The sequence below is a fragment of the Delphinapterus leucas genome, chromosome 17, assembly GCF_059928025.1.
Source record: "Delphinapterus leucas isolate spDelLeu-1000000601 "Yukka" chromosome 17, BTC_Dleu_Yukka2, whole genome shotgun sequence".
Classification (NCBI taxonomy): Eukaryota; Metazoa; Chordata; class Mammalia; order Artiodactyla; family Monodontidae; genus Delphinapterus; species Delphinapterus leucas.
Genome location: NC_143145.1, coordinates 43,178,187 through 43,187,517, shown reverse-complemented (window position 1 = coordinate 43,187,517; position 9,331 = coordinate 43,178,187). Strand labels below are relative to the sequence as shown.

At 37.9% G+C, this 9,331-nt stretch overlaps 1 non-coding gene across 1 annotated transcript; it reads right to left on the bottom strand.

Moving 5' to 3' along the window:
- Window positions 1-3,956: 3,956 nt before the first annotated feature.
- On the bottom strand, window positions 3,957-4,029 carry TRNAN-GUU (transfer RNA asparagine (anticodon GUU)). The gene has a single exon. It is a non-coding gene; the product is annotated as a tRNA-Lys (tRNA).
- Window positions 4,030-9,331: the final 5,302 nt, after the last annotated feature.

Sequence of the window (9,331 nt, the reverse complement as noted above, 5' to 3'; positions counted from 1 at the left end):
TCTTTCCTTTTTTGTGTACGTCTCACTTTCTAACATGCTGCATACTTATTTGTTATGTTTATTATTTCTCGTTTGTCTGCCCTGCTAGAATATTAGCTCCATAAAGAGAAGGGACTTTGTCTGTTGGGTTCCATGCTTCAACCCAGTGCCGGGCACATAAGAGAGGCTCAATAAATATTTGTCAAGTAAATGAATTTCATAGAACGCACCATATTCACCCCTGTGCCTTTGCCTAAGCTGATCCTTTTTCCTGGGTTCTCTTCTCCCATCCCACCTCTCAGACTTTGCAGATTTAACCAAGGCTTCATATTCCTGACATTTTCCCTGATTCCCAGCCATGAGCCACCAGTATCTGCTCTCTGTGTTACCTTGGCATCCACTTGTCACAGTAGATTGTAACTGCTGCATCCTCTCCTGGGTTTCCGTAAACTGCCATCTTCTAGGGGGCAGGACAGGGCGGTTTTGGTCTCCACACTGCAAACATATTGCACAATGCCTGATGTGTTAGAGCGTCCATATAAAGTTGTTGAATTACTGAGTTGATGAACAGTTACATAGATGAGTAAATTTTGCTCAATCAGTATTTGTTAAGTGAAAAAATGAAAAGCAATACACAAATGTCTCTGATGGTTGGTTTCCTATGTAGCCATCCTCACCCTCGGTAACAGCAGATAGAAAAGATGTTACAGCTTTACTGAGTTCCGCTTGTCCTACGTGTTGTGCTCACAGTCACTTTCTCTCTTGACCCATTAATGGCAAAGCATTTCTCTAGAACTGTCATTTGAGAGTCTCTGAGCTCTTCTTAGCAGCCAAGATGGATTTGATGAAGGATGAAACCAAATCAGTTCTCCTTGTGGCTGCAGGACTGCCGCTTCCACGAAGACAGGTGGGAACCAGGTCCATGTTCACAAGGACAAGCCTGCTAAGCAGCCTCAGCAGGGCCATCCGTGCTGGAGTCGCCCGCAGCACGGAGACCAAGCATAGTGCTTTCGTTTCCTCACCCAGCTGTGTTCTCCACGTATCCCTAGGGCTTTGTTGCTTTCTTCGGGCTATACCTAGACAGACCATCTGCAAGGCCAAGTGCCCTGGATCTGTCTTTCTCTCTGGAGATTTTCTTTTCTCATGAAATTACAGATATTTTACAGCTGGAAGGGATTTTCAACACCAGGTCAACCATAATTTGTCACAGTTATAGATAAAAACACTGAGTTGGGGGCTTTATGATGGCAACAAAGCATATTATCAATGTTTCTGATTACAAAGAAACTCTCTGATTTGTGGCCTGAATTTTACCCCAGAATTCTAACAGCAAACGTCCAAATGGATCACTAAAAAAGGGCTGATCCTTGTTGGGGGATACCGTTCTCGCCAGACACCAAAGCAGCTGGTGCCTTCAAAGTCCTGCTCAAAGCCATTCTATCCCAAGAAGCCTTCCCCAATCATTCCAGCCCACAGGGACCCTCCTGTCCCTGAGCAACAGAGCGTTCAGTTGAAACCAGTTTATAACGTCGTAATATCTTGTATTTCAGCATTCTCTGCTTCATGAACATGCCTTCTCCTTTGTCTCCTGAATTGAATTCTGGGCTCTTTGAGAATAGAAACCATATTAATATTTATTATAACACTCACAGTGTACAACACAGCTCTTGACACAGGATAACTGCTCAATAAATACGTATAGATTGATAATCACTGGGAGAGCAAAACGTCATGCAATGCCACAACCTGTTGTGATGAGGCAGCCCCTTACCCTCTTTGCACAAGGACAACATTTTAATAACTGATGGTTCGTTCAATACTGAAATTGATCTGTATTCAATATCAAAAATGATCTGAGACCTCTGAACAACTTACTCTACTGTTTTATTTGGATTTTGATTTATTTTATCCCGCAAATAGACAATATTTTTTGCTTTATTAAAGATGATAACACTTCACTCTTTAAATTAGCAAGCATTTATTGAATGCCTCCAATTTGCAAAACATGGTTTCAGGTAATTTGGGGATACAACCAGCAATACAAAGTAAACTCTGCCCTCAAAAAATTTAAGCTACCGGAAGAGACAAATACATACATAAGACAAACACATACATAAATCAATATAATAAAAGGTAGAGTAAGATAAACTTGTTGAAAGAAGTTGACCCAAAATACATTGGAAACAGAAGAATCATGAGAATATAGAATTTAGGATTAAAAGGTCTTTAAAAGTCATCTAATCTAATTCTCCAAAGGCTACTTGAATCTCTCTACAACATAATCAAATACCCATCTATTTACCCTAAGTGTGAACAGCTCGAGTGATAGATCTCATTATCTCCCAGACTCATAGTTCTTTTTGTTGTTGTTGTTTGTTTGTTTGTTTGTTTTTCTAGACTCATAGTTTTAAGCCTAATAATTTTTTTCTCCTGTCAGTGGATACATGTGAGATCAAGTGTCTGATTATTGGGGTGGTCACTTGGGTGCAATCCACTGTCCTGTCCTATATCACACTGGGCACCCCATCAGTAATATGTCATATGTTTCTATTCAGGTATATTTCTATACATGTGTGCAGTTCTATACATGTACTATTACAACAGGCATGAAAAACATAAATTAAAAAATGATGAGATAAAGTTTATGTATTGACTACATTGAAATGGATCTTACACTTTATTTTATTAATGTTATTCACCTCCTTTGCTCTCATTATAATTATACCATTATTAATAATGTTCTGAATGCTCACTTTTTAAATGTGTTGACAATCATGATGGCTTCATATTATCATAGGCTAATATCTTGAGGCATAAAACTTCCTTACAGCTATTTATATTGTTAATGGTTGTGGACGTAAATCCATATTTCAAATAGCCTTTTTGATAATTTTAACTGTGTTTGACCAACTTCTCACCAGATTTGATTTTGTTTTTAGCTCAATGTGGCTGACAAAGAGCTTGTTCTCAGACTTGGAGAAGCACCAGCCCTGCCATTTCTTTGGTGTTCCCTTGAGCTCATACCAGTTGTTTGCAGGAATCATTTTAAGCCACTTATCCATTCTGTTGGGACTACTTTAGTCACATCAAGATAATATCCTCAGTGGTTCCACCTAACTTGCTGCACACCCCAATAACTGAACGCCAACCAAGGAGTGAGACTGCCTTTCTCAACACGCCGTGTTACAGAACCCCTGCTCTTTCCTCAGGACACCTTGAGTGTGGAAGGGACGGAAGATCTCTTTGCTTCTGAGTTAAAACCAAGTTGTATGAAAGAGAGCCAGTCTTCTCGCTGTCCGTCATGAACTCCATTGCTGCCTTAACTGACTCAGCCAAACAGCTCCTTGTGGGCCTAGACCTGGTGTCATCCTTTCTTTCTTCCTTTCTTTCTTTCTTTCTCTCTTTCTTTCTCTTTCTTTCTTTCTTTCTTTCTTTTTCTTTCTTTCTTTCTTTCTTTCTTTCTTTCTTTCTTTCTTTCTTTCTTTCTTTCTTTCTTTCTTTCTTTCATTTTCCTCCCTCCCTTCCTTCCTTTCCTCCTTCCTTCCTTCCTTTCTTTCTTTCCTTCCTTCTATCATTAGACTTTTTAAATGTAGCAAAGCCATCTATCTGACACTGGATAAATTTAGAAATTAAAAGTGGTCTGGTCAAAACAATGAGCTGAAATTATAAGGTAATAAAGAATTTTTCTAACCTAGACACTCCTCTCTTCTACAGAATAGTTTTTGAGTCTTTTGAATCTGAGTGTGTACATGTGTTAAAGCTTATTGGAGAAAATATATTTTTGTTTGTTTTTTATTGAAATATAGTTGATTTACAATATTATATTAGTTTCAGGTGTACAACATACAATTCAATTTTTTATAGATTATAGTCCATTTAAAATTATTAAATACAGCTATATTTCCTGTGCTGTACAATATATCTTTGTAGCTATTTTATTTTATTTTAGTTGTGCCAAGCAGCATGCAGGATCTCAGTTCCCTGACCAGGGATTGAACCAGTGTCCCCTGCAGCAAAAGCACAGTGTCCTAACCACTGGACCATCAGGGAATTCCCTCTACCCCTATCTTGCCCCTCCTTCCTTCCTTCTCCACACTGGTAACCACTAGTTTGGCCTCTATATAACGTACAGTATTTATCTTTATCTGTCTGCCTTATTGCACTGAGCATAATACCTTCCAGGTCCATCCATGTTGTTGCAAACGGCAAAATTTTATTCTGAGTAGTATTATGGATGAGTAGTATTCCACTATATAAGTTGATGGACACAGGTTGCTTCCATATCTTGGCAATTGTAAGTAATGCTGCTATGAGCATTAGGGTTCATGTTTCTTCTCAAATTAGTGTTTTTATTTTTTTTCTGGGTGTATACCCAGGAGTGGATTGCTGGACCATATAATACTTCTATTCTTAGGCTTTTAAGGAACCTCCATACTGTTTTCCATAGTAGCTACACAAATTTACATTCCCACCAACCATGTACGAGGGTTTCCTTTTCTCCACATCCTCGCCAACATTTATTATACGTAGACTTTTTGATAATAGCCAGTCTGACAGGCGTGAGGTGATATCTCATTATGGTTTCGATTTGCATTTCTCTGATGATTAGCGATGTTGAGCATCTTTTCATGTGCTTGTTGGTCATTGGTATGTCTTCTTTGGAAACAATATCTTTGTTCTGAGAAGAATATTGCAGGTCGTGTAATCTAAACTCCACTCAGTATTAGAATCCCTGCCCCACTATTTCCTGACAGGTGTTCCTCTTCTCTGGAACACTTTCAATCTGGGAAGCTCAAAGCTTCTCAAGGCTGCTCATGTCATCCTTCCCTCACCTCCACGTTCTAACCGTTAGGAATTTTAGACTGAAAATAAAGGCAATAGTGCACCAGAAGCCCAGCGAAGACAGTGAGCATTACGGAAAGCTGAAAAAAGCAAGTAGAATTAGAAATGAATTGTGAAGGAGAATAAAAGATGATTTTTACAAAGCAAGATTGAAAAACATTGAGGATCTAGCTATTGTGGGAAGTAGAGGAATGAAAGGCTTGTTAGGAAGGGCCTGTTCCGCCAGGTTTCAAGTAAACTGCAAGGCGATTAATGGCAATTCAGTGAGTGATCTGCCAAGTTTTATTATTGCTTATTCTTTTGTATTTTCCAGTATTGCCTGAATGTTTTCTAATCACATCAGTCATGGCCCAGAAATTCTCCTTTAAATGCCATTACACCTTCAGTAACTTAATACTGAATTCTTTTAATGTGGGTAATTCAAGGTGAAAAAAGTACATTTGAGTTTCATTGATTCAAAGAATGTGGTTGGAAGCGGAGGCTCGGATAATGGAATCACTTACTGAGTGTAAATCCAGATTAATACCCCTGTCTAGGCCAGGGCTGGACTGGGAGAAAGGACTTTAAATCTGAGAACTTCAGATATTGACTAATCTCATAGTTTTTAAAGAAAAGAAACTATGAAAGAAGATTTACCAGTTTGCTTAAATATTAAAATTTCAGTATAGAAAAAAGCCACAATAAAAATGGAAACAAAAAAAGACAAACAGGGAAAATAGTGTTTGCAAAATATATGACACAAGAATAGTGCCCATAATATATTTTTAAAACTTCTAAAATTTGGTAAAAAATAGAACAATCCAATAGAAATGTGGTCCAAGGATTATGCAGGGAGTTGAAATAAAAGGAAGAAAAAGGCTTATCCAATAAATATGTTCTTAAAAAAGAATCTTAACTGCAGTAATGAAAAACAAATAAAAATAATCACTATTTGTCTATCATATTGGCAAAGATATAAAATATCTTTTTACAGGTTGGTGAAATTGTAAGAAAAAAAATTCTCATACTTTCTTGATAAGAGTGTAAATTCAAATGGCTAGTTTAGAAGAGTAACTTATTAATGCGTATAAAATTTTAAAATAATCATTAATTTAAAACAATCAGATCTAAAAACAGCATTGTGTTTAATATGGTGAAATGCAAGACATTCTTTAAGGTAGAGCTAAGACAAAACGTCTACTAGTCTTTTATTTATCATTATTTTGAAGGCACTAACTGTTGCAATTAGAAGAAAAGTTTAAATAAAAGTGTAAAAAATGTGGAAAGAATGAGAAAAATTATTGTTATTTGCAAGCAATATGATTGACTTGCCTGGAAAATCCAAGAAAATTAATTGAAAAACTATTAAACAGTGAAGGTATTCAGTAAGATGAGTGGCAGCAAAATCAACATCATAATAAATCAATAGTTTTGCTATATACAGATAAGTTGAAAAATATAGTGGAATGGAATATCTCATTTTATACTAACAAAAAAGGATACTATGACTAATGACAGACTTGAGAAATGGATGAGTTCAACATAAAACTTTAAAATGTTGCTGTAAAACATACTTGAATAAATGAAAAAACATAACAAAGACTTGTGTAGGAAAAAAATATTATAAAGATAACATTACTCCCTAAATTCACCTATACATTTTACCTTATTCCACTAAAAACATCAATACACTTTTGCTGGTGGAAAGCAAATGGATTCTTAAATATATATGGAAAAATATTAAAATGTTATAAGGGAAGAATGAGGAGTTATAAGGGAAGAATGACCTGTATCAGTTTCTAAAACATATTATAACACTATCCTAATTAAAGCAGTTTGAATGGACTAATCCATGGGACAGAATAGAGATCAGAAATAGACCCCAAGACAAAGGAATTTTGGAATATGGTAAGAGGGCATTTCAAATCAGTGAGGAAAACATTATTTAATAAAAGCCTTGAAACAACTAGGTGGTCATCTGAAAATAAAACCCATCAACATTGGATTCTTAAACAAATTCTAGATGGATTAATGATTTAAAGCTAATAAAATAAAGCCATACAAATTCTAAATAAAACATGCAAGTATTATTTTATAAATACAAGATTTGTGGAAAACCTTTCCAAGCAAGACAGAAAACTCAGAAAAAAAAGAAAAGATTTAAACTTAATTATAACAAAATGAAAACTTTTAAATAGCAAAAACAAAGTCAAAAGACAAAAAGATGGAGGAGAGGCAAAGAGCAAATTTCCTTAATGTATCAAGAATGTTTAATGTATAAAGGGCCACCTTCTTCAGTGTCTCAGTTGGTAGTGGCACTGTCCTTACAATCCCAAACTCTACGTCGTCTTTGACTAGACTTTATCCCCCTCCCCTCACACATCCAGCTCCTCAGCCAATCCTTTTGATGCTACCCAAAAGGTCAAAAAGATCTGACCACTTTCCATCATCTCTCCTGCTTCCAACTGGGCAAAGTCATAATCTTCTCTAGGTGGAGCATTGCAACAGCTCCCTAAATGGGCTCCATCCTTACTGCTTGCTGGTCTACTCTGGATCTGTCACTCCTCTCCTGAAAATTCTTCAGTGGGTTCCCATTTCACCCAGAGTAAAAGCAGTGGCCCCCAGGACCCCACAGGATGTGGCCCCTTTACCTCTCTTGCCTCATCTATCACTCTCCTTGCTCATTCCACTCCAGCCACATGGGCCATGCCGTTCCTTGACCACACCAGGCATGCTCCTGCCTTAAGGCCTTTGCAATGGCTCTTCCTTGGACAGGAATGCTCTCCCCAGGTATCTGCATGGCTAATTCACTCTTTTCCTTTAAGACTCAGTTCAAATGTCACCCTTTCAAAGATGCCTACACTGACCACCGTATTTAATACTACAACCTGCCATTCTCCCATCCAACACTTCCATTCTCTTATCCTATACTCATCAACCTCTAAAATACTATATAATCTACTTATTTATTGTATTTTTTTGTTTATTGTTAGTCTCCCTTCAATAGAATATATGCTCCATAAATACAAGATGTTGAGCCATTTTTTTACCATGATATATATAAAGCCTCTATATAGTATAGTTGTCAGTGATTGCTGGCATTCTTCGAATGCTATCATTTCTATGATATGATGGTCTGCCCCATGATGGCAGACTTCCAACTACTGACATCTACATCTTTGCACCTAATGGCTTCTTATGGAACCTTCCAGGGCCTTTTTCCCCTGAAGCCAGAAGTACCCAGGAATTAACATCTAGGAGTAGCCCTCTCCACCAGTGACTGATGGGAGGTGGTGTATACATAGCCCAGCTCTCTCACTCTTTGGTTGGATAATTCTGAGGCATGTGGTTTACACTGCTTCCCAGAGTTTTCCACATGGTTAAGCTCTAGTCTCCCACTGGACTTTGCAAAGTTTCTTGGTATGGAGAAAAAGAGAGAGGAGAGGGAGAAAATGAGTCCTATGAACAAAACTAAATGTTGGGGCTTCCCTGGTGGCGCAGTGGTTGAGAGTCCGCCTGCCGATGCAGGGGACACGGGTTTGTGCCCTGGTCTGGGAGGATCCCACATGCTGTGGAGCGGCTGGGCCCGTGAGCCATGGCCGCTGAGCCTGCGCATCCCGAGCCTGTGCTCCGCAGCGGGAGAGGCCACAACAGTGAGAGGCCCTCGTACCACAGAAAAAAAACAAAAACAAGACAAAAAACTAAATTTTGGATTAGTTCTGGATTTACTATGTTAAAAAAAATATTTAATATCTAAAATGTCTAACTACTATTGGAGTCAGAGAGCTATTAGATAGAGGGATCATTAGGAAACCCAAGTGGCCACCCAGGATCTCACAAGGTAGAATCACCTCTGTTCAATATCTTCCCCTTACATTTTTATCTTCAGCAACTCAGTTTGTCCTGTGCTTTCATGGTGAACTAGGCTTGGGCATTCTGAATGACATTAATAAAACTCAGAAAGAGTTGGTGTATAAATAAGAATGCCAAGTACAAGGGTAAATATGAATCAAAAAAGAAAAAAAAATTTTCCGCGGTACAAAAAGGGAGACCCACGTCCCCTCCCCCTTTTCTTTCAGCATTTACTTTAGAAAACTTAATTATAAATTCTTTCTCTGTCCCTCTGAGATGAGCGTAAACTTTTTAAAAGTTAAATAAGCCTCTTACCAGATTTAAGACCCAGGAGTACTTTTCTCAGGAACCTAGGAGTCATCTCTGAAATGCGTTTGTCAAGAAGGATAATGCAGCCAGTTTCTGTGGGAGGCTAGGAGCCTAATGTTGGTGGTGCACCTGGCTCCGACTTGCAAACCTACCTCTTGTCACAAGGTTATGAGAAGTTTTATAAGCTAAATAAGTCCTGGGGATGTAATGTAGAGTGTGGTGACTATAGCTAGCAGTACTGTGTTGTACATTTGAAAGTTGCTGAAAGGGCAGGTCTTGAAAGGTCTCATCACAAGAAAAAAAATTGCAACTATGTGTGGTGATAGATGTTAACTAAACCTATTTCAGTAATCACTTTACAATATACACA